Source organism: Heliangelus exortis, chromosome 5 (genome assembly GCF_036169615.1).
Source record: "Heliangelus exortis chromosome 5, bHelExo1.hap1, whole genome shotgun sequence".
Taxonomy (NCBI): domain Eukaryota; kingdom Metazoa; phylum Chordata; class Aves; order Apodiformes; family Trochilidae; genus Heliangelus; species Heliangelus exortis.
The window spans coordinates 28,967,753-28,993,746 of NC_092426.1; the positions used below are offsets into that span (position 1 = coordinate 28,967,753).

Genomic DNA, 25,994 nt, shown 5'->3' on the forward strand with positions numbered 1-25,994 from the left:
TGCTTTATTGTGTCTTTGTCAAGACTGGTTGCAGACACAAAAGTTCATTAGAAAAATATATCTGAATTTCAGAGAAAACGAAGTTTGGAAAGATCTTGAAGCTCCTATGAGATTTATGTTCTTTCAATTGTTGACTGATGCTGAATCAACTGCTCTGGAGATATGGATTTTCTGTTTTAAGTGTAAGAAGCAATTTTGGTGAGTGAAAATTTTCAATAGATCAGTGTATATGTCAAAAGCATTACTTATTGTGCCCTGTCTATGATGATTCTTCTATAAGCAAAGGTTTGTTAGCAGAGCTTGCCACAATCCTGGCTCACCTCCTCATGCACCCCCCCAGCACCATATCAGGATAAAACTTTCCCAAGAAGGTTTTGAATTTCTGTGCTGGCCTTAAGCAGAGAATCGTTCCTGGTTTTCTTTCAACTTTAGAAAAGTGTAAGGTCTTGTCCTATTTTTTGAGTCATAATCAAACATGAAGTATGTGATGCTTTCTTTTCAGTTACAATGTGTTATAACACTAAGATTCCATCACATTGCCAGTTTGCTGTAAGGATTTCTCTTTGTAGCCTTGAGTCTCTCGTAGGATTACATTTTTCTTCAAAGCATCTGGCTAACATTTTTTTTCAGAAAACTGTGATTGAGGGTGTTTGTTTATGTGTGTGCACATCTGTGATTAGTTATGCTTCCAGACAAGTGCACACACAGGTGACAGCACTCAGCCATCTTTCACAGTCACATAGAAAGTGAGGATAGTTTGAACTTACTTTAGTTATTTGCATATGAAAAAACAGAGGTCAGATCAAGGAGCTTTTGAAAATTTTGCATCTTCATAAACTATTGTGAAATCAGCATCATAATATTTATAATACTACAATTTAAAAAAATGTCCTTTCATTACTTCTTCCAGCACATGGTACATCTTCAGTTATCTATCTATGTGTTCTTTAGAACCCCCCTCATAAGAATTGTCAGTCTCTTTCAAACACAATATTTATTTTGTGGGAAATACTATTTTAATTTACATTTTATATTTTAAATATAAAACCATAAGTGGCTTACATTTGAAACAAAACTAGGGCCTATAGCTACTGCAGTATTACAAAAATAAAACATTGAATGCTTTCCTGGGAGAACAAAGCATTTCCAAGACAATCAGATTTATAATTTTTTTTTATTATTCACAACCACAAGTTGAATTGAAAAAGAACTTGTTTCTAAGGAAGGAACATATCTGTATCAGCTAATCTGGGACATGATCTACTACAGAGCTAATAAAACATTACGCTAGCACTTTGTACAGGCAGCACAGTAAATTCTGCTGTCTGCTTTTTCTCCACTTTACTATGAAGGGAGTTTTTCAAATAATTGCTATAAACTTTCAAAGTACTCTTGACTCCAAGGAAAAATGGTCCTCAGTTGTAAAATTTTTTGGATTAAGTGTTACAAAATCATGTTTCTAACCTTTCTAAAGTCCTTGAATTTCTTACTCAACCCCATGACCTTTAGCACGAGTCTCCACATGGCTGTGCTACTAACCACTTAGTGATGATAAACAGAAAGGCACGTAGTGCAAATGATATATAATTTTATGGTGTATTCCATATTACAAATCACACTAGAATTTCTGTGGTCAAGTCATACACTCTTTGTTAGGCCAGGCAGCCTGTGACGTCACTCCCCTGGTAATCATAAACATTATGCAGAGATTTTTATCTGCTGTTCAAAGAGGAACCTGTAATTAGTGACTAAGCCAACCAGATCTAATAAAAGCCTACAGTCTTCCAAGTCCTATAAGCACACACTAATCAAACCCCTTTAATGCTCCCACTGCTGCCTAACCCACTGGATGGCTTGTCAGAAAAGTGCATCTTTGTCAGAAAATTTAGGAAAATGTCACAAATGTTTCCAAGACATATGAGGCTCACTTATGCTCCACACTGCCTTCCTGTGTGTCTGGAAGGTTTCCAAGATATCACCAGTCATGGGTGACACTTTGTCATCTAATTACTATGTAGCTGTTTTTAAACCCGTCTGTGACAACAAGAGGTTCCTGAACACTCATTTTAGGAAGCTGGACAGTTCTGATGTATCCCAGTAATTTGGGATTTGGGTTTTCCACGCACAGAGATATATATATAAAGAGAGAGGAGGAGAGAGAGATAATAATCTTGATGTTATCTTAATTAAAATGGGATTAGAGCTATTTCTTTTGGACAGTGTTCATACTTAATTAAACATTTTAATTAGCAATTGGAAATGTGGCTTCGAGGAGACCTGAGTTTGCAGTTAGGGATATTACTCTTAGCTTAAACAGGAAATAAATAAAAATTAGAAAATGTCAATGAAGAAAGAGGTGAAAAACTACAACAAAATATTATTCTTCTTTTTGCAGTGCTTCATTTTGCCTGTTATTTCTTTTTATCAAGAAAGATAAAAAAAAAAAATCTTGTAGAACATTATCCTCCACATGCAGGACTATTATTGATACTTTGAAGTATTGAAACTTCCTGATCTTGTTTTATGGTTCTGTTAGATAGGAGTCCCTTGATTAAATACTTGCTTTGCTTTGCATATCCCATAGATCCTGCTGTAGAATATCCCAAGTGTCCAAGGTGTTTCTACAAAATGTTTTTAGTCCAATGTGACTTATTTTCCCAGCCTCAATCCTTTTGGTTGATCTTTCAGCTTTATAGAAGAAAGTATTTAGGGGGCTCTTTCTTATGTGGGAAAGGAAGAGTCAAAAAGAGCAGAGAGAAGGAATGTCTCCTTTGCTACCTGTCAGTAACTTCTGCTGCTCAAAGAAGTACAGAATTCCTGAGTTCTCCCTCCATGGGTAACAGAGTGGTGGCAGCCCTTTGTTAAATGACCTTATTATCATCCAGAAATCTGTATCTATTAATATAAATTTATCTGTGTTGCAGTGCATAGATACCTACTGCTTTTTTTTCAAACATTATTAAATCCTATTCATTCTGTGAGGTGGATTGTAGCAAATTTCCTTTTATTAACAAACTTGCTACCACTGAGAATTCAGAAAATTTTACTCAGCAAGGGTTATGGGAAGCATACTTTTATGTCCAAAACTTATTTGTACCTTTAAAAAAAAAACAACAAACAGATGCAATTTTGTCCATTTACTTCCTTACATATGGATGCATCATTCATCATTAGAAAAAGCTATACTGTTTATTTCATTCAGAAGCAAAAACAGTCCTTCAGATGAAACATGAGGGATATGCTGTAGTTTTGCAGCATATATACCTGTTCATTACAGATTACAGTTTCTTTTACCTACGTTGCACCTCCTGCTATCAGCTCCCCACAAATTGACCTCTTGACTCTTTGAGGCTGGCTGCCTTCCCACTAGGCAACAGGAACACCAGCTTCTCTAGAGCCTGCCCAGGCCATCCAAGTCCCCTGGCTCACCTCATTACTTTTAATTACAGGCTTGGATTTGCCAAGTGGGGTTTTCTGATCTGAGGGCTAGAAAATTAGCAAGAGGAGAACCCTGCACAGATGACAGCATTATTTCTGTCTCTTGTTGCACTGCAGCCTGAGAAATCCAAAGTCCAGGACACAGCTCCTCTCTCCATATAGTTTATTAACACATTAAGCTCTGCCTCTTGCCCAGAGATTGCTTCACGGAATGTTTAAGTTAGGGGTGTGGTTAGTTTGTGCTGAGATAACAGACTCTGAGTTGGAGTAGAAGAGACACAAACACATGTCCTGTTCTACTATGAAGATGGTAAGCTCTGTGAACGAGTCTGGCATACTGCTGTGGGTATTAATCTTTCAAATATATTAATTTAAATGTACCAAATATTACTTGCAGAACCCTTAGGCGCTCAAATAATTTTTCTTGGTTGTCCAAGAGATTTTTCGTGTGCGGTTTAGAGCTGCTAAACAAGTGGTGTGAACCCACTTGCTTGCCTAGATCCACTTGGCATGAAGGCTGAAGCCTGATGGACAGTTTGGTGTGCTAAATCTGTCTAACTAATAAATTTATCCAGTTGTAGGAGCAGAACAATGGATGAGCACAAGCATGTCACTCAGCCTGACAACCCCAGGGATACTGAAGAAGACATTTTAGAAGAGAAGTACAAGTCACTGTGAATGACAGGCTACATAAACCAAAGCCCATCAATAGAATTTAGCATCTCAAGCAGCAGCAGTCAATTTACCAAACTCAAATAATATCAGTTCAAAAGATGGTGGAAGCAAAAATGAGACACATTTGAAAGGTCTGAGTAGCTGCAAAAATAAAAGCTGGACTTTAATTTCTACTCTTATCTGAAATATGTAACATACAGGAGAAGAAAAAATACACTAGAACTAAAAGAAGAGAAAGGGGTAAATAGTAAAAGGGCTGAAAAGTGTAATTGTTAGTGTTTCTGAATGCATACTCTTTCTATCTTCTTGGTTTCTAGAATCAGGCAATTAAACGACCATCTTGACTTCAGTGTTACCAGGCTGTATGGCTGCAGAGTAGTTTGAAAATAACATTTTAAAAGACTTGGTATTTAGTTAGTAGATAAAAATGGATCACATATCTGGATATTTCCAAGTTCATCTTTCTATAAAAGGTAGTGATGAACTCTTTGAGGGTCTCAATGTTCAGTTTCTGACTACCTCTACTACATACATGAAAAAGTAACTTTGCCTTTCAGAACTGTGTCCTGCATTCCCTGTTTTCTTGTCATGGCTGTGCAGCTGCCAGAAGTACATAATGATGGAGCTGTTGAACTCTATTGGCAACCAGACTCAAACAAGGGAACTATCTTTTGGGAAAAAAATGTAATATATAGGGATAACTAAAGGTCACTGGGAGCCAAACTTCTCTCTATATAAGATGGGAACAGAGGCTGCTGCCTACAACAAAAGTAGATTGGCCTGTTTCCACGACAGCCACGCAAAATTTATTAAAATTAATGAGTCATTGAAAGGATTTTAGAGATTTTTTTTAAGAGCTCTAAAGATGCAGTAATACATCTAAGTGTAAAAAACCTGAGACAGTAGTGAACAACCACCGCTGTGTAACATCAACAACCATTACATTAAATTATGGGATCAAAATGCACACACAGCAAGCAAACAATCAACTTACATTTCCATTAATTAACGGAAACTGTAGTAACTACAATTCATGTTGACAGTCATACAAAAATGCAGCCTTATAAATTAAACATTGTAAAATTAAGTACAAAAATATTTTGGTATGCTAGAAATGTTTATTTTCTTACTAACCAACTTATTGTTTTCAAGCATCACATTCCCAGTATTGCTCTGGCAAGCATGCAGCAGCTCCAGTAATGTGCTGCTGACACTGGACACCTCACTAACATCCAGAGAAGTACAGTAGCAGGATTTGTTTCCAGATCACCCTCTGAGCACGGATTAACAGCCGATATTCACTTGAAGTCTAATGCTTCCCCGTGGGCCTAAGCATCCCTGCTCACCCCAGGGACCCAGCGCTCTCCAGCCCCTGGATGAAGCTCTGATTTATCTTCGGGCCGGTCGGGAACGCCAGACCCGACCCCTCCACTGCGGGCTTTCTGTGACAAGGGGGGAAGATACTTGTGTTTCCTTCGGCACATTCAGCGCTGCCAAACTCCCGAGAGGGCTTAAATGACGCTTTACACATTAATTTTGGAGGTTCGCCCGGCTGAACTCTTTCAACCCAGGTGCCGGGCGCCTCCGCCCGCTCAGCGCCGCGGAGCTCCGGTCTCGGCGGAATCCCGCCCCCGTGGGGCCCGCCCCGGCCGCCCTCCGCTCCCGCCGTGCGGTGCTGCCGCCGCCACTCCCGGCTCCGCAGCGGCCCCGCGGGCGCGGAAGCGGCGCCCAGCCCGCGATCAGCAGCGTTTGGGGTTTCTTTGTTCCCTCCCCTCCAGCGATCCCAAACTCCCGTCCCAACGCGCTTATTTCCTCCTGCCTCCCCAACCAGCTTCCTGCGCTCCCTGCCACCGCTTCTCCACGGCCGCCCCCCGCGCTCGCCACGCCGCGGGTTTCGCGGGCGGCCCGGGACGGTGGCGGCGGCGGGGGCGGGGGGCGGCCCGCGGGGCCCCGATTGGCGCAGCCGGCGCACGTGGGGCCGCCCTCACGCCTCGGCGCTGGCAGCGCGGCGGCCGCCGCCGCGGGGCACGGCACTCGGCGCATCGCCCGCGCCGCCGCGGCGAAGAGGGGAGCGGGGCCGAGCCGAGCCGAGCCGGCAGGAAGGTAGGTGCGAGGGCAGAAGCCCCCGTCTTGCGGGTCGCGGTCGCCGTGGGGCGGGCGGGGCTGTGCCTACCGGGTCCCGCGGTGGTGGCGGCGCCGCGCCCGTCCCGTTGGGGCTGACGGGGCGCCCGCGCGAGGAGCTCTCTGAGGGAGCGGGGCAGCGAAGTGACCACGAGCTACACCGTGGCGTTCCGCCGCCTCCACTCCTGCCCCGGGATCGCCGGCGGTGCCCCGCGGAGTGCCGGGCCGGGGCCGCAGGGTCTTACCCCTCGAGGGAAGGCGGCTCTTCCCGAGCCGCACGGCGGGGCGGGCGCAGACCGGAGCCCGCGGGGCTCCGCAGCCGCAGAGCGTGGTTGGAGGGGCGGTGGGGTTGAGGCGAGCGGCGCGTCTGGCGGCGCAGCCCTCCCTTCCCTCGCCGTCGGAGCGAGGTGGCGGGGTGGGTCCCGGCCCTGCAGCCACCCCCCCATCCCAGCAGGAGGCTGGTCTGACTCCCACCCAAATGTCCGCCTGCTGCCGGGAGCCTGGGGTGCACCTCGGCGGTGGTCCTGCCCCATGGTTCCTCCTTGGGGGGGCTGTCCAGGGGTGCAGAGCAGCGCCAAACCGGCCAGACGTTAAGGGGATCTTGTCTCTTTCCAGCACAGTGTTTTAGGAGTAACCTTGACAGTCCAGTGAAACGGCCACCGCTGCCTTCCGTGCAGTCGGTTTGAAGTAGCTTTGCTAATGGAAAAGTAAAACTTAGAACATGTCTTCTTTATCCTCTCATTTCGCACTGATGCTGCTGAAGTCGGAAGCTCAAGGAAATATTTACCATTATTTGCAGAAATGTGTTATCCTTTTTCTTCTTATTTTGCTCTCTGTCAAGTGAAGGAGTTTACAGTTTAGGTATTACATCACTTGCAAATTCCTCTATCTTTCTCTAAATATAAGCTATCTGAAAAGGATGTCTTCAGCTTGGCTGCTTTCCTTTTGTGAGTCAGAACTGGTATTTCTGCTTTTCATTGCTTTAACGGGCTCCACAGACCCATGACACCTCTCTTAAGAGTTCTAAGTGTTGTTGGGGGATCATCTGGCATCTCTTTGTCCTTAATGTTACTGGGGCAGACAGGGCCTTAACCTTTTCCTTCCTGAAGTACTGGAAGATGGCAATATAGTACCTTGATTCTCCTTGATTATATCCAAGGAAAGCTGCAGATCTGACTGCAGTTTTAAACTTGAAGAGCATAGGTTTAGGTTAGATATTAGCAAAGAAATTCACTAGTGTGAGGATGGTGAGACACTGGAACAGGTTGCCCAGAGATGCTGTGAATGTCCCCTCCCTGGCAGTGTTCATGGCCAGGGTGGGCAGGACTTGGAGCAACCTGGGCAAGTGGGAAGTGTCCCTGTCCATAACAGGGAGTTGGAACCAGGTGATGCAACCAGAAACCATTCTGTGATTCTGTAACTGTAGAGAAGGTCTCTGACCTGCTGTCTATAAGAGGAATAAGTAGAGGGCAGGGAAGTTGGACCTTGCTGTCAATGCATTCACAAATCATACGTTTCTTTTCCATGACTTTAGTTCTCAAACAGTCTCTAACTCCTGAATTTTTCTGTAGGTGTATTTAGCTATTTTAGTGAGGCCTTAAAAACTGCAAATTTTGGTGTTTTTTGAAGTAATGCACACAAAAGAAATAACTGCAGTAGTTTTTGAGGGTGCATAATCATGATGGTGACTAGGGATATTTTTTCCTTCACCTTCTGTGAAATATAATTGTACAGTTTCTTGCCCCTAGGAAGAATGATCCCCCGTGGGGTTGATGATAGTCTGCTTGATAGATTCCTTGAGAAAGGGATTTTTCAGTGAAATGTTTTAGGGCCTTTCTGCCTGGGGGAGTGCACTTATGTTGTAGTTAGGCCACACTAATTTCCCTTGTGCATTCTCCTGAAGTTCTTTAAGTGTAAGCCCTAGAAGTTGGGTGGCATCTTTAAAAATGAACTAAGATAAATCAATGAAAATTATCAGAGAAAGATTTTTTTTTTTCTTTCACATTTATGTTTAGATCACATAATTTGTGTGCATGTGGGATTTTTAGGCAGTGAGGATAATATAAAAAGAATCTGTTTGCAAAACCTTTAGTACAAGGATTACCCCCTGTGTCCCAGCTGTCTGCTTTTTTCTTTACACTACTTCGCGCTTACACTGGAGTTCATTACTTAGTTAAGGTTACTAATCAATACATGCTTTTTGCATTTGTACTGTTGTTAGTAGATTAAAGCATACATTTTAGAGAACTTAATACTTTTTTTAAAAAAAATTGCAGTTTTTTTTAAACTATTTGGGATAAGATGGCTTCTGTTTTATTTTGAATAAAATTCTGTGAAATGCTGAATCTGTTCTGTTTTGGGGGGAGGTGTACTGTCTAAATAGTGCGTTTGTTCTTTCTCTTTTCTTCCTTTGTTCTTTCTCTTTTTTTCCTTTGTAACTTAATGTTTCCTCTCCAGTGTACAGCTGGTAAGTTAACATTGCCAAGGTTGTATGAAAAAGTGTTTTAATCACAGTTTTGGAAGCCCGTGTTTGGATAACATGATGGTAAGATAAATTGATTCCTCCTGTTTTTAGCCAAACAGGAACGCTGTAGCTAATGTGTGTACAGAGACAAATCAGGCCCTTCAAGAGACACTTAATTTGCTTAGTCCTTGATTGGCAGTCTCTAGTGATGTTGAGGATTTGAAAAATGGATGAACTAATAAAAAGCCTTGGCAATAATTTGTATTGTAGTAAGACAAGCCAGCAAATTCATTAATACACATTTGCATATGACTGCAGCAGGCAGCACCGTGTTACCTGTATAGAAAGGTGTTTTAATTTAGGCTTTTGGTTTGACAATTTCTTATTGTTCTGAGTCAGTACCCACACAGGCTGGGGTAAATCCAGTATCAGTGCTAGTGCATGGCACCTGGTTGTTTCTGGTTGCTTCTTGTATAGTATTCCTTAGTTACATAAATCTTTAACAGGGAACAACTAAACTAGTTGGTGTTTAGTTTTTCGGGTTGTTTGTTTGCTTTTTTTTTGGTTGTTTGTTTATTTTGGGGTTTTTTTATCCCAGAAAAATATGTTAACAACAGAAGAACTGTTGTATTTCCTACCTAAGTGGTAATTGAATGTTTAGACTGTGATGGGAGGGGGGAACCTCTGGTTTGGGCGACGGAAGGGGGAGAGGACTCTTACTGCCCTTTCCCCCCTCGCCTCTGAATAAGCTGCTATCACAGAAATGAATGTTGGTTTCTCAGGAAGCAAATGCATTTCTGAGGCTATGTATAGCAGAAATAAACTCGTGAAATATACTCACTGGGTAATTGAGGGGAGAAAAGAGACCAGACTGTTTTTCGAAATCATCTTATCCAAATTCTTTCAAAACTCCCTCCATCCTAAAAAAATAACTTCTGGTAGTCCATTTTCTTTCTCCAGTCTGCATTTGCTAGAGGTCGAATTGACTTGTTATTTGTTGTTCCTTGTGACACGAGGGCTCACAGTTGAACATTAAGGTTGTTTTTTTGTCTGAAGCTTAGGCAGACTGCCTTTGCACCTGAGGTCTGTGATACAGATCCTCTGTGGAGGCTTCTTTACTAGTTCCTTTGCAAATGGAATTGTGTGACTGTAGGTTAGCTCAAGAATATTATGTGCTCCTTTAATAATTCTTCTGTGGCAGATAGTGTTGGGAAAGGATTCCTGGGTGTGCTGGAGTGCTGCAGGTCTGGGAACAGTTTGGACCATAATGTTCCAGGAAAGGTGGGGCTGTGTTCTTTACAAGATAGTGCTCATACTGGATTTCTGATGCTTGGAAGAGCTAGGTTTATATACCTGTGTGCCTAATGTTGTGAGCTTCTGATGTTTATGTGTAGGTCAGAGTTAGTGGTAATGAAATGACAGTAGCCCCAAGGGAAAAAACTCTAGACCTTTCTGAGCTGTAGTGTTTTGGTTTCCTTAATAGAACAGGAGTGTTATGAGTGTTTAAGATTGCTTAGCTAGGCAGAATTCTTATTGGTGGTTATGAACATGAGTTATTAAAAGTTATGAACATGAGTTATTAATAAGCTGATATGGAATAATGTGCAGCACTGAAAGCCAGACTTTCCCTTTCTTGGTTCTACTCTTGCTGTAGACATGAGAGCAGTGCTGGCTCAAAGATTCTCTTCCCTACCCCTCCCTTGCCCTCCTCATTGACCATCTTATGTGTCAAACTTCACATACTTTCCACGGATTTTCTTCTCTTGGGCACTGCGTGTGATTTTTAGATGTTTCCAAATACCATAAAATTCGGGTGTTGTAATTACAGACTGATCTGTTAATAACTGGGAAAGATCCCAAATTATATATCTATGTATGAAACACTTTGGAAGGAGAGACTTTGGAAAAGAGGTTTCAGGGTAGGTTCACTTAGTGTAAAACCCTTCGGTTAAACCTTCATTGATAATAAATAACAAACTTGTTTTGAATCAGATTTCAGCACAGGAAGTTAGCTTACTCCTACTCCAGTTATACTTAACCAACACAAACCTGCTTTAATAATGAATAAAATTGTAATGCTGTGGAAATAATTCCTTTTGTTTGAAGCAGCACCATAATGTAAGATCAGCAATGCAACTTTTATAAAATTTGGTGCTTCACAGTAGTTCACCTGCAAAAACCATCTTGGGAGTTCTTAAAATTTCTTCTTGGAACTGTGCTGGCCAACAAGTTTGTTATTTATGCACTTCAGTTTTGGTCTCCTTTACTTAGGCAATTCTGTGCTATCCATGCAGTTTGTTTTAGGAAATGCTGTCTTATATCTTGCAATAATTTGCTCACAGAACCAAAACTAATTCCCTAAATTTGCTCAGGCATTTTTCAGGATTGTTGAAGTGCAAACTTGGAAATCATTTCATTTCCATTTCTACCTTTTCTCTTGCTGGTATATTTTGGAGGAAGAACAAATACTTGGCCATATCTGACCCACACTTGCAAATTCTCTCTTGGTAATTAGAAGTTCTAGGATGTTCACAAGCTTCCTCCTGAGTTGTTTGCACTCGTGGGCCATTACCTGAGCATATCAACTTTCTCTATTCATTTAAAGAGACACAGTGCTAAGGTCATCATTGCTAGTCATGTGTAGAAAGAAAGAATATGATCAATTATTGACAGATTAGTATTACACTGTTTGAGTGAGTTCCTGTTAGTGCATTTGTTTTCTTGAGCTTGTATGGCAGGTTCTTGATACTAATAAAGTGTCCAAATGTTCTGAGATACCCAGAGATTAATGAATGACTGGTCTGACTTTAATATTAAACACTTCAGCTAATTTTGTGCAGTGAGAATTTGTACACTGTAGCTTAATTAACAGCCCTACCTTCTGAGAGCAGACACTCAGCTGTTCTGTAGGACTTGGTGTTAGGCATGAGCCTTTCTGGCAGCATGCTCTGGAGAAGGGATGGATGCTCAGAGATGTGCTCCACTTGTGTCTGGGAATGCAGTGTGACATTTTACTGGCTTGCTGGTGGCTGTCAGATCCTTGCTGATTTGCAGCTCCGCAGCTGGGCTCTGTACCTGTGGCCTTTGCCACTTCCCTTCATTGTATGCAAGTTAGGAGATACGCAGAGGCAAAAAAGTGTCTGGTGTCACTTTACAAACAAAAGAACTTAAATTCAGCTGCCCTCAGTCTCTCAAAGACAGGTAAGTGGTAGGTGTTGAAATACAGAATTCACAACTTAATTTTGTAATTTTAAAATTTATAGCTACTTAGAAGTTATTACATGAAGAAAGAAATCTGACTTCAAAATTATAAAGAACAGAAGATCACAGAATCACAGAACAGCTGAGGTTGGATGGGACCTATTCAGGTCCCTTTTTCAGGTTTATTATACCTGTCTCGTTAGAAGAAAAGCTGTTAAGAATAGTTTTTAATTGTTCGGTTTTGAGATGTAAGAATGAAATTGCTCTTGGCAAATTCAGATGTTCAGTAGTTAAGGAAGAAAATCTAACAGGTTTTGTTTTGTTCTTTTCCCTTGTTTTGTAAACAGACATCTGAGTGAGGTCAGGGGGGCATTCTCAAGGGGAACAGATTTCTTGTTTTCTGGACCTGAAATTTTCTGAGCTTTTTTCTGAGCCATCTTAAATTGGGACCCTTCAGTATTCTGTCGGCATCTTTCAGAAAAGTTAACATGAACTCCCTTCTTTTTCCTTCTGACTTCTCACCTTACTGCCTTGCTCTCTGTGGTGCATTGGTCCAGGTTGGATTTCAGGTGCCCACCACTCTGTCACTTCCCTCCTCAGCTGGACAGGGTAGAGAAAATAATAAAAGGCTTCTGGGTCAAGGTTTGGGTGGATATCTGCTCCATTGTGAGCCTCTCTGGGCTGCAGCCTCCCTTACAGTGGTCATCACCACAAGCAGCAAGGCAATCTCTTCTTCACTGACTGGAGCACCTCCTGCCCCTTCTTCTTCCCTGACCTTGGTGTCAGCAAGAGTTGTTGCTCTCACATATTCTGACTCTTCTCTCTGGCTGCAATTGCACAGTTTCTTTCCCTCGGCCTTGTCCAGCAGAGGGTCTCTCTTGAGCTGTGTGGCATTGGCTCTGTCAGACACAGGGAAAGCTTCTTGCAGCTTCTCACAGAAGCCACCCCTGTGCCCCATCACCCCTCCCCAGCTACCAGACCTTGCTACACAAGCTCAATGTACTCTCCTGTTGTTAGCAGGTCACGTTAAGAGTCAATACTGTATTAAAAATAGGGGAAGGATTATTTCATTTCTAGGCAGAAGGAATTGAGTTCTTCATTACTAGATCTGAAAAGTTTTAAGTTGTGCCAGAACTATTAATTTTTGTCTTGATCAGCACAGAAATTCAGTAAATGTGCTTTGTTTGGGGAAGGATTATTCTTGCCTGGTTTTAATAAAACCCCACTTTAGGAGAATTGAAATTGTGCCAATTGTTCATTTAACGTTTGAAAAAATCAGTTTTACTGTAGTCTGTGCATTTTCAGCTGTCAGAGAAGCAAAGAATGATTTGCCAGCATGTGAAGTACCAATTGGCACATGATTGGTAATGTAGCAAGATACTTATTTGAAGAATGTGACTAAGGCTGAATATTTACATGTTTTTAATAATTTTTCTGCATGACCAACTACTTTGACTATGTTAGCTGACAGAGGTTACTTTAAGGTAAGGTATTTAGATCACTTTCAATTTGCCAGTGCCTAACATAGGCATACAGAAATTTAAAATTGAAGTGTGTTTTTGAAGATTTTGACTTAATTTAACTCCTATAGGAAGTAAGGAAAAGGCTGTAGTTGACTTCACTGGGACTTACACAGAGAAGCTAGGCATGTTTTGTCCCATGGAGTTGCTTTACTGTTCCATAAACTGTGTATTTAGGTAGATTTTAGACATTTCTTTAATATATAGTTATGGGACTAGTTGACATACTTTTCTCAGATGCTAAGCCTATAGTTACAGTATATATATTCTCAAAATTCCCAAATCTGAGATGAAGAATTTTATTTATGATGACTGGTTGTATCTTACAAAGCTGTTACAAAGCCCTGCAGTTTAGCACAGATTGCATTTGTGCATCAATCTGAGCTTAAAGTAGAGTCTTTTCTCTTTCTCCAAGTCAGACCTTGTGCTGGTCCTTGTGAGTATGTGCTGTCTGCTCCAGGCTGCTGACGAGGCCCTGACCTGAGGCATCCTTGTTTCCTGTCTAGTCAGTGGAAGGAGTTTGAAGCCCTGAGAGCATGAATTGGAGCATTGTAGTGTTTCACAAAATAGGAATGTTATTACTTCAGTAAGCAGTAGAAAGCATGACCAGAAATAGCTTTTATGTGAGGTGGGAATGAAGCACTACAGTTTTGTGACTGTACACGTTATGTGATGCAAGCTATGATTGTTGGGTTATGTCCCATTTACACATCTTAACAGTTCACTGTCCCTGCATGCCTCAGCTTACCAAGGTAATACTGAGCTGTGGGTGGTTCTTGTCCCCAGCCCAGGGGATCAGTTGCATGTGGGTGTCACTTGGGAAAGCTTTGTGAAGGTAAGAGGACTCATTGATCTGTCAGGTTTGTCAGGATGAAGTTGGAACCTATAAATTACGTTACTTTTAATTCTTTGATGGGATCTTAAATATGACATTCAGCATCTTAAAAATGAAACCTGTGTGTCCAGTGTCACATTTTAAGTCAGATCCCTTATCTAACAGAAGATTAATATGCCAGCATTACTCTTAAGTTACTACTTGAAGCATTAATACTTAAAGGGAGTAAGAATCCAAAATGCCTGTAGCTGGAATAAGGAATCCAGTATATGTGAACAATATATAGGGCACCTTCACATCCTCAGAATAACACAAAAGGCAACTAGTTTTGAATTCTGTTCAGTTGCTAGACAATCTTTCAACTTAGGGAACAAGAAGTTAAAATATTTTAAATTCTGATAGCTTTTTGTGTGGTTTTCTTGTCATTAAAATCACTCATGTTAATCTCCTACAAAGAAAACTTCAAAGGTAACCTCCGTCAGCTAAGAAATTCTTTTATTCTGTTTACTTTTTTTCCGAAACTAAAAAGTGTATGAGTGTATATATATATATATATGCATATGCATACATATTGGACTTAGTCATGTAAATGACTGTAAAATAAACCTTTTTTTTGGTGGATATTTTTGTGAAAGAGGCAGTGATGCTTTGGAGTAGGAGAGTAAGTGGTTATCATGAGGCTTGTAAACTCTTTTATCATGGTCCCAGATGTCTCTGGTCCAGTCCTTCATCTAGTTACTTGTGTATAAATCTTCTAGTTTATTTTTCTTATAAAAATGAATGCTTATGCATGAGAGTATTCATGTACAACATCCTGTTGTACTTAGTGCACTGACAGTACTTCTGCATTGCTGTTAGGAGAGTGATAGGAACTTATTTGCAACTCTGCTTCTCTTGACACCAGTAATTTACTGGGGTTTTCTTGGATTTTTGTGTAAAAAAACCCCTAAGAATTCTCCAATGGTAATGGACGCTTGTTTGTGTCATGTTTGTCCCCTATGGAAGCTGTTGAAGCAGTGCATGGTAAAGATGTTGAAATAGCTTGCTGTTAGGTTCTTGTTTTAAATAATAGCAGCTGATGTCTTCAAATAACTTATCTGAAACCTTGGAATACTTTAAATATTGACTGTTTTGTGTGTGTGAAAGTACTCTTGATAGTAATTCAAAAGCCAACTCTGTTCGACTGGGGACTTGTTCTTTCTACTATGTGGTTACCGGGCGAAGTACAGGAAGGTGTTGTTTTTCCCAGTAACCCAGGCACCTCTTTGAATGCTAAGTGAGGGTTCCTTTAAGCCCCTTGTCAGAGAGGTGACTGGGCTGAGGTGGCAGCTGGGTGACCCTGTGGCACTGACCTGGTGTTCAGCAGACCTGGCACCCCATGTCCCACAAGCTCTTGCCAGATGCTGGGCCCTTCCATACATTTGTGAGCTGGGTGTGATGAACCCTCATTTGCTGCTGAACTAGCTGACCTTCAGTGAGTTGATTAAGGTTATGTTGTACTTCCAAAGTAAAACTGTGATAATATTCTGTCTTTCTGTTCCTGGTTTTATAGATTGCCAAGGTACCAGTCTTTTTCCTGTAAGCAATTCAGTAAGACTTGAAATCATCTCAGTGTGCATTCCAAGTCCCTTGTTATTTTAATTTGTGTATTTATGCCATGGCAAATCTTGCCCAGTTGAAAAGATGAACTTATTCCCCTTTCCAGTTTATATCAAACCAGTTACCAGCTTCAAGAGTAAAATAGGCAATGGCTTATATGGACTATTACCCTTTCTGCCATCTTCTTTATGCATCTGTTATGTCTTCCTCTGTAGTCTGACATAGTTTGTGCACCTACTCTGTCTCTGCATCAGAAGGAAATGAAATTTCACGGGTGGAGCAAGAAAAGCCACCCATGTGAAGGTGTAGGTAGCATCTGGGTGTTTTGTAGGGACCTAGTTTGGTAACCAGTTACACCACTGCATTTGCTTAGTTCCTGCTGGTGACAAAGCAGTTAATCCAGGGCCATTTTTCTTTATGTTATCTCTACTGTGTGGATTTATTTAATGTTCTTACAGTACAGACTTAAATGAGCTTCATATAAGACATGCCCTGCTTTTACATGGGTGCTTATATTAATTTTTGCCCGATTATTTCAACCTTTCACCCCCCTTCTAAAAGGGTGGTTGGTATGAGATAGAGGTGACAATTTATGGCTGTAAAACTTTGAAGGGGAGTCTTGTTCTTCTGAAAGATGAGTAAATACATAATTTTGCTGGCAGTAACAGAAATACCTTTTTTATTTCATTCAGTGATTGGGGGTTGTGAATACTCCCAGTGAATACTGGGAGGGGAGTGAGAGTGATGAGGGGTGGCAGGAGAGTATCAGGGATCAGGAAAGTGAACCCAAACCATTGTGTAATGCATTGTAATAAGCTGTACTGAATAAATTCTTCTGAAAATGGAAAAGGAATACTAAAAGTGCAGAAGTCTCCCTCAAAGCTTGTCTGAAACAGGAGGAAGTGAGGCTGCAATGCCACTGAAATATGGAGAGATGCAATCTGTAGCTTTCTTAACATCAAGGTGTGGAAGCTGTTAGAGGTGTTTATCTGATCAATGAACCAGTAGCACTAGTTCAGCATATCCTCCCATGGCCTGGTCTCTACTGTGAGTTACTAAGTCTGATCTTGCTCTTTATAATTTTGTATATTCTTCTGTCAAGTCTCATCTTTTCATACTTTTTATGATCCTAATCATCAAGCTGCTCTCTTTCAAACCTCCTTTAATGGTTCCCTGGAGCTCCTCAGGGAGTAAGTGTGTATTTCCTTATCATGCCTCCCCATAAACATCCATCTGCATCTTTGGGCAAAAAGGTTTTACTAGATGGATTCCCTCCATCAACAGGTTAGTTCTCACCTTTCTTAATTTTCTTATTTCCTTATCAAAATAATCAGTCTTTTCCAACTTTTGAAAACAAAGTATCTTTTGGGGTCAGTAACAAATGGCATTTCTTTTCTAGCTTCCATTTATCTCAACTTTTTATTTTTCTTCCCTTTCACAAAGTTTCTTCTATCATTCTAGTGACAGTTCCCAACTAGAACAATGAAGTTACTGATGATAAGGGGTAACTCTCTGGTATGTTCTGTGTCTTTCCGGCTATGTTGTTACACACTGTGACAGGAGGATTTGAAATAGTTCACACACACTGAAAAAATTATAGCTGTTAGGAATAAATGCTCTTGAATTAGAGGAGCTGGATAGATTGTTCCAGAAAATCCTCATACAAAAAGCTGGAAAAAGTGTGGGTACAGTTGGGAGATGAATGAGGGGAGAGCCCTGGAGTTCTATTAGGTAACTAAATGGTCTCTCCTTATGCTATAATGGAGCAAAATAAGCTAATGCCATGCTAGTAGTGAAAGGAGAAATTAGGAATGGTCACTAAAATAAGAAAAAGACAAGTATCAGGTGGTTAGTGGTTGTTTGACTTGGAATAGGGTGCTGGCAAGCCTTATATATATATATATATATATATGTATATCTTAATACCGCACAGAATATTCTGTATGTAATAATGCTTAAGATTATAGTGATGTATGTTCAAAGGCAAGAGAACTAGGTCTGTTGTCTTCTAATCTTTCATTAAAAGGAGCAATTGATTTCAGTGTAGGATTATCTGTATAACAAGATACAGGACATTGAGGGGCTGTCTCTTCTTCTTGTTGGTGTTGGTGTTTTTCCAAAGTTCTAAAAAAGTTTGAACACTAGAAATGCTGGAAACATTTATTAAGGGTTAAATTTAGGATACATAATTAGTATATTCCGTGTATGTATAACTAGAAATCTACCTATATTTGAGACCTCTGCTCTTTAAGAGATGAACTTGTATCTTTGTGTATCCATAATATGCAGGTTTTTTGTTTGATGTTTGATATTAGTTTAGAAGTGGGACATAAACATTAGTTGTCTAAACTTCAGGTATCAGTAAAAATCTGCTCTTGTATAGAGTATGAAGCTGAATAAAACCAATGGTCTGTTTGCAGGGCTTCATTTTATTACCAGTATTCAGAAGGCCTTAGAATGGAAGTAGTCTGAGCACTATTAAGTTTTGGATTGATAATGTAAATCCTTGTAGATAGTTTCTTTATTGGTCAGTTGTGTTGATAGAATTATTATTATTTTTTTTTTTTACTTTGGACTGAACTATTATTATATATATATATGGTAGATATTATTATACTGTTTATTAACAGTAGATCCTTGCCTGATTGCAGATGGAACTCCTTCAGTTCTCTTTATGATTCCTGTGAAATTGTTCTTTCCTACAGTAAGCAAATAGTCTCTCTCTCAAGTATATAAATGATGCTAGAATTGTCAAGCTGAGCGAGCAACTAAAAATAATGAATTGCCAAGAATTCAATGTATGCATCTGGCTATTAGGGCTATACCCACATCCTTATTTAAAAAACCTCTTGCTTTTTTCACTTGCTGTGCAGATGGCCATACAAAAGATTGCTGTGTGAAAAAAGAATGAAACATCACTTGACATCATAGCGAAAAGCACAAAATGCACTTAACTCTGCCCTTCTCAATCTCAGAACCTTTCTTATGGATTTAGAAGCAGCTCTCATAATGTATCTCTTGACAAATTGGTATCCTTGTAAAAATGAAATTAAAGCCTTTTGAGAAGTTGTGAGAATAATATTTGTATCATGTGTGCCTACACCCATGGCTCTTGTGTTATAGATGCTGATTTTTCCAGAGTCGCCTCTCTGTTCTTTCAGTACTTCCTGTATGAAATTTTCTTGGAGAGACAGAAGGTTCTCAAATAGTAATGGATCCTGTAGCTCTGATGTATTCTTTGAAAATTAAATGCTTGTTACTTTCTTCAGGCAAACAGAGTAACATGTAGGGGTTTCTGGTTTGGCTGGTTTTGCTTCTCCTAAGGGTTGTTTTCTCCCAGAGCATTCTGGGAGAATAACTTTGAAAAATCATTATACTCCTATTATTTTTTTTTTTTTTAGCCTTTCTAACATATAAAGAGGAACAATAAAGGTTTTTTAAGCACCAGAATTGTGATGGTATCCCACTTTTAAAAAAAAGCATTTTGTGTTACTGGAATCTTGATGAAAACATCTGAAGTTCATGCTACCATAGTTCATGTTCAGCTACTGTAACTCAAAATAACCAGAGGAAAGCAAGTGTAGATGTATGTGAGTACCCGCTGTGGATCAGGTCTTTTTAAGGATGATATTTAGTTGGTCTCTTTTTTTGAAACTTCCTTGTCTATATGTTTGTGTTGTGATTCATCAATGCCCTCTCTGTACCTGTTATGCTGGATATAGTTTATATTTTGTCTCAGCATCATTCCTCAAATACATAATAAACATCTGCATTGAACATAAACATTGTAATTCAAAAACAAACCAAAACATTTTAATTTTCTTATAGCTGCCAAGGCTTGAATTCAGCCTTTGAGTTTATGGGTCTTTTTTTGCTATGGCTTGGAAATAGTGAGGAATGAGGGTCCTGCTTTGATCTGAGGTTCATTTCAATGTTGATGAAAATGGAACCGAGTTCCTTAAGCCAGGTCTGTTTTAAAGAACAGAACTTTCCCTCTTCAAGTCTCAAAATTAGAGCTCTGGTAACAAAGTAGCTGATCATACCAGAGAAGGAATGCAAATACTGTTTGTACCGCAAGCATCTCAGAAATCAAATGAGTCTGCCTTATCTTGGTGAGGTATGGGTATTTTTTGTTTGTTTGGATTTCTTTGTTTCTGTCTTTTGTTTATACAGTGTTTAATGTATTATATTATTGCTGAAGTCTGTTAAAAAGTGTATTGCTGAACCTTCCTTGCTTATTGGGAGGGCTTCTGGAGGAGTTGTTAAATATAAACAATTATCTTTGCAGCTTGAACTGCCTGTCCTGAAGATCTCTCTGGTATTTCTGCAGTTGTTGAACATAATGAGCACAGAACATCATTAACTTTAAAGATACTTGTGTACAGAACAGGATCCTGGCTCTCCACTGAATGTGTGACATTTATGGGTTTTCTTCTTCTCTCTACCCTGTCCCTGTTGCAGGCTTGTTTTAGTATGAAAAGTAACCGCACCTCCTTTCCTTCTCAGTTTTCTTTCTTCTTATCCTGCTGTCATGTATTTGTCTTGCTTTGCTTTTATCTCCCGTTCTTTCCCTTTATCAAATTTCCACCAAACTACAAGTGGTTAAAAGACAAGTTGCAGCAGGATGCCTGCTCAGGTTATGTTTATGATTAGTGTGAATGCTTAATGTTAAAAGGAGAAGACTTTAAAGGAAGGAAAAAATGTTAAGCTACCAGCAAGAATGTATGAAACCTTGATGTTTAGCAAGATGTAGAATACCATGCACATTGCAGTGAAGAGTACTCATCACAAAAGTATATTAATAACAGTAATCTGAATAAGATTTTAACAATTCCAGGACAAGTTTCTAGTTGATTAAAATTCAGTTAAAAATACTTTCTTTTTTAACTTCAGCATACATTCTCACAGCTCTCTTCCCTTCCCACTCTATCCTAACAGGGCTCTAAAACATCAACTTAAGCCAATTCTCTTTCCTTTCAAAAATGATCAGAGTAGAGAATTGTCTGGCTGGCAAAGGCAACTCTAGAGCTGTGCATGAGCAAATATTAGACCTGAATTGTTCTTATTGGAGTTGTGAAAAAGCACCAGAGCAGTAAATCTGTTGTTCAGCAGCAAAGACAGCTAAAGGACTGTTAACATTTGGGTTTGATCTTGAATCTGATATATATATATACATAGTTTATTTAACCAGGCTGTCTGCTTTTAGATTAAAAGAGTAGGAACTTGTGACAGCTACAAGGGAGTAGTGATTTGAGTTTCCATGTATGCAGTCCTGAGGGCTTTGTAGCTGGGACTTTGTGGGTGTCACTTACCTTGAAGCAGTTAACATGTTTGCAAAAGCTAGAAGGAATACTACACACACCTGAATGCTCAGCAAACATTTGTCCTTTATTTTAAGCAGTCTCACAGGTGCCAAAGTAAAGTTACAAGGCACCAAATGTGCTGGTTTACTGAAAGCACCTCCACAGCTGTACAAGCTGGCTTTTTGACTACTGGGAAATAAGATCCTGAGAAGGGTGAGTTGTCCTAACAAAAGGCAGAGAAAACCTGGCAGTGTTTGAAGGACCTTGTTCTTTCATTCTGGCTGTGAAGCATGGCTTGCATCACCTTTGCAGTGCAGTGGAGGAGAGGAGCAGACAAACTTCTTGTGAGAGCTTCTGAGGCTGTGTTGATTTGGTTTGAGAACATTCCATGAAAATCTCCCACAATCTGCTGGCAGAGCAATGGTATAGCCAGGGAGTAGAGCTGAAGTCTACTTTTTATCTATTTGGAGTTTTGACAAATACAAGGATGAAGGGAAGGTGAACTTAATCTGATTTCATTGTCACTGAGGATGGCAGCAGTAATGGGAATACTGCTGTTTTGGGAATGGCCTGTTGTTTTCAAGCAAACTGTTCAATGTTGATGTAAAAGCCCCTAAAGAAGTGCTCAAAAATGCAGTTTACTAGTATATTTGAATTGGAAGAAAGAGATTCCAAGAACCGGTGATTTCAAGCATTTATTCGAAAGTTATGTAAGAATTGCAAGTTGGTCACTTTTCTGTTATTTTCCTTCTTTACAAAGCACACTCAGAAAGTCAATAAATGCAGACTTGTGTGGGTTGCAGTAGGTAATGTTCCAAGGTTGTGGCATTTTCTTCCTGCACCTGCACAGTGCTTCCTCCACCCCCTTCATAAAAAAAACAAACCAACAAAAAACCCCACCAAAAAACCATTGAAAAACAAAACCACACACAGAAAAATCCCCAAGCCAGTAACACAAGAAAGCTTTACATACTGAAGATCCATCAGTTGGGGAATTTGAGAAATAATTTAGTTTCCTGTATTAGCTAACACCATTATCTCTTTTGTATATTCAAGCTATGGAATGTTATTTGGGGATTTGAATTGCTTATGACATTCCTCAAAAATGCATCCAAACAGTAGAGACAGGAGATACAGCTTAACCAAGTATTGCAGTATTCTGGTGAAAAAAACCAGTATTTTCTTTGTGTGTGGAGTATCAGAATAATGTTAAAGGATGTTGGTGCTGATTTAGCATGGAGACAAACTTTTTTCTTAAACTGCATAGTAGAGGAAATGTTGCAGTAACATCTTAAGAGACAGAGTCCCTGGCAGTCACCAGAAAGAATTATAAATATATTGGTAACATTTGTCACATGATTTTTATTTTTTTTTTCCATTTTCATTTATGAGGTGGAGGTGGTAGATTTCTGAGATCTTCTGTTGCATGTACAATAATGAGACTGCCAGGAAATGGTTCTCTAAAGCTGCAGTATCTTAAGGCAACTGAACACTTCATTGCAAGCAGATGTTTTAATCTATCAGTAGTAGGCATCAGCACTGTGGGATTTGAGCTCATTATTGTTTAAATTTTAAAAGAGCAGCGTTGCTGTCATACTGAAGAATGCATAATGCCAATGTTTGTTGATTAATGCAGATTATTTCTATGAGCTACTCTGGACTTCATTGGTAGTGCAGATGTTACACATCACCTTCTGGAAACAGAAATGATCCTCTCTTCTGCATTGTTTTCCATATCCTAATTTCAGAGTAACAAGAAAGTTCATTTGACTGCCATTTTCCACCAGTGGCCACAGGAATGCTCCTTGGTCATTTCCAGCTTAGCAGAACAAGTTTATGAGGGTCATCGAAGAAAGACCATTATGAAATATCACAGGAGGAGAAAGGGAGTCTTCCTCTATGGATACCATCATGGCCCAAGTGAAAACAGCTTGCAAATTTGATGTTTATGTACAGATCCTCCCTATTTTCCTTTTTTTTTTTCCTTGTTTGTTTAATAGTGTGGGTATACTGGAATCAAACCATATCAAGCCTGTCATCATATGTGGAAATGCTGTCACAGAAGAAAAATGGGGAAACCTTATATTGGTCTGCAGAAAGATACTGCTAATGAAGGTGATTGCCAAATCTAGTGTTTCTTTCAGTGTATTTTCAGTTTCCAGGCATTTATTTAGTTGGAACAGAGTTACCACTGATTACTTTTAATTAAGATTGACCTTTCCATTTTTCTTTCTTATTATGTCTTTTGCTTCTTTAGCCTAAAGAAGAAGATGTGCTTTCTTATGCTTTTCTGTGATTGTGATAGAAGGTGATAACTGGCACCATGCTTTTTAGTACTATTTAAGAATGCTTTTTAATTTCCTGTGCTGTTTTTTAAGGTAATTAAATCAGTAATTCCAAAGAAGGTGAAAGGAAGCTAAATGAAATGTTCCATGGCTGTTTCCCTTTAGGCAGTGTGCTAAGTAAGCCTGTTTCATCATCCCAGAAATTCTGTGCAGTCTAAGGCTAATTTTGAAAAACAAGGAAAACCATTCCCTGCTTCTGTCTTGAGCTTTCTTGCTACAGAGCAGAAACTTTGTAACTGAAGGAACTGAAATCATTTGTATTTGAGGAATTTATTAACCATCAGGAAAATCTAATAGGAGTTAATCTTTTTCACTTGATTTTGACTGTCAGTGGAGAGTCACTGGATTAATCTTAATGCTTCAACTGACTACTCTTTATGAATATGATTCTTCTGACCATATCTCTGGTCTCCTTCTCCTTTTGGGTATTTGATGACCTCATTATGTACTTTCAGTTTAGTGAAAACATCAGCTTCAGTATAAATGACAATTTTTTAATCCACTTTCACATAGACACATAAGAATTTTATTTGATTTCTTGTGCCTTAATTCTCTTGCACTGCTTTTGATTGGTTTGTAGGATCTCTTCAGGAGTCTGTCTTGTAACACATGTCAGCATCAACATTTATAGTTTGCACAGTGTACCATCTCCTGCTTGCTGCTGAAGTGCTGAGCTCTTCCAGCAGGACTCCTTGTGACCTGTGAGTCTGCTGTGTGCCTTTCCCTCTGCATAAGCACTGCAGTCACCTCATGCTGATGTGTCACAAGTATGGCCACTAGCCTGGTGTGTAATGCAGAATATGATGTAATAAAGGCATGCTTGGCAGCCTGAGGTAATGAAGCATGATGCAAACAGGACATGTATCTGTCAGACATGAGCTGTATTCTCTGTGTATGCATATAATGAGTATAAATGGCTGTCGTTTGGAAGGAGAGATGTCGAGTGTTTTGGTCTGCCAGGTGCTAGATGACATGATTATCAAATACTAACTAGAAAGCTCTTAATTTTTTAGGATTTAATTGTGGGTTTAGAAGACTGAGGTTTGTATTTCTTTTAATGCTGCTCAAACTAATTTTACATTGACACATGGACAGTAGTTTCTGGTTTTAAAGTGCCAGGTTTCTCGTTTTAATAATACTTTTTAAGATGCCTGTGCACTGCTTATAAGCTGACAACTTGGTTGGGTTTTATGAGTTTGAACTATTATGTAGAAGTAACTGAGGTTTGAGTGGCAGGAATTGCTTCAGTACAAAGTAGGTTAACAGAATACTAAAAGAAGCCAAGGAATAGCTTGTTCCCTTTTTTCCATCTACTGTCATTGTCACATAGTGAGGTATTCTCTTTGGTTTAGTTTGATTTAGGAATGACATTTAGGAATGACATTTCCTGGTTTCATTTCCTGGAAGGAAGAAATGACCTCTGGAAGGAGCTTACCTTGAGGTGGCATAAAATTGTCTTACAGGAATACCAGTTGTAAATGTGTGCTGGAACTGTCCCCAGGGGGACTGGATCTTCTGAAATGCTTTCCAGACTTATTTGCTGAGTTACAATATGAACTGAATTTCTTTCAGAATGAAAGTACTTTTAAACTGTTAGTTTGCCTGGCAGTAGTGAAAGTTTATTTATTTTACTGCTGTTTTCTCTTTCAGATCTCAAAACATTATCTCGTTGTGCAACAGAGAATGCTGAGAAGAATCTGATTTATTAATAAGCAATTAACAATGCTTGTTTACAATGGGCAGTTATTCTTTTCATTTCTTACATCCACTGACCAAAAGTGGAGAGAACCTGTGGGAAATAATGGAACATTTGAAATTCACCAAGGGTTGTTATGACATATTTCAACATTTCTCATAACTGTTCAGGGAGAAGTTGTAGTCTCTTATTTTATAAATAGACAGCATTTGAGAAGTAGACTTTCATAAAATATTAAAGTTTGTAGCCAATGCTTACCAGGTGTTACAAGTAACACCTACTAGTAATCTGTGAAAGTTTTAGCTCTTTCTGAATACGTGCACAGGTCAATCAAAAATCTGATTTTAAATGTTAATCTCAGTGCTTCATTTACACATTAACAACACTAGCTCTGTGAACTTTTTTTTTCTTTCTGTTTAAACGTCCCTTATAGGTTCAAGGGTTTACTTCTGTTTTTAATTTAAGTTTACAGACTAGATTTTCCCTGACATTTAGAAGGCTGCCCATTGCTAACCTGTATGGAAAAGGAACCATGTTGAACCAGGGAGCAAGGCCATTTAATGAATAATTCTCCCTTCTGTCCTGCTCTGTTTGTCTCACTAAAATGGGTCTATGCCCCCAGGATGTTGATAACCATTGCTAAGGATCAGTTCCAGTGTAAGCAGTTACTTCTGTTATGCATGAATTGTTGTGTCTGAAGAAGTAATTTTTATTGATACCACTCTATTGTGCTGTTGATAGAGTTACTATCTTGTCTTGGCTTAGAGTGAAGGAACTGGCAAGTCTTGGCAGGTCCT

At 39.7% G+C, this 25,994-nt stretch overlaps 1 protein-coding gene across 2 annotated transcripts in view; it reads left to right on the top strand.

The window, feature by feature from the left end:
- Positions 1-6,076: 6,076 nt before the first annotated feature.
- The window catches only part of STXBP6 (syntaxin binding protein 6), a 102,873-nt gene continuing 82,955 nt past the window's right edge, over positions 6,077-25,994 (top strand). For both annotated transcript variants that reach the window (XR_011725985.1, XM_071744307.1), the window contains exon 1: positions 6,077-6,216. The gene's annotated coding sequence lies outside the window, so the exon portion shown is untranslated. The remainder of the gene's footprint in view (positions 6,217-25,994) is intronic.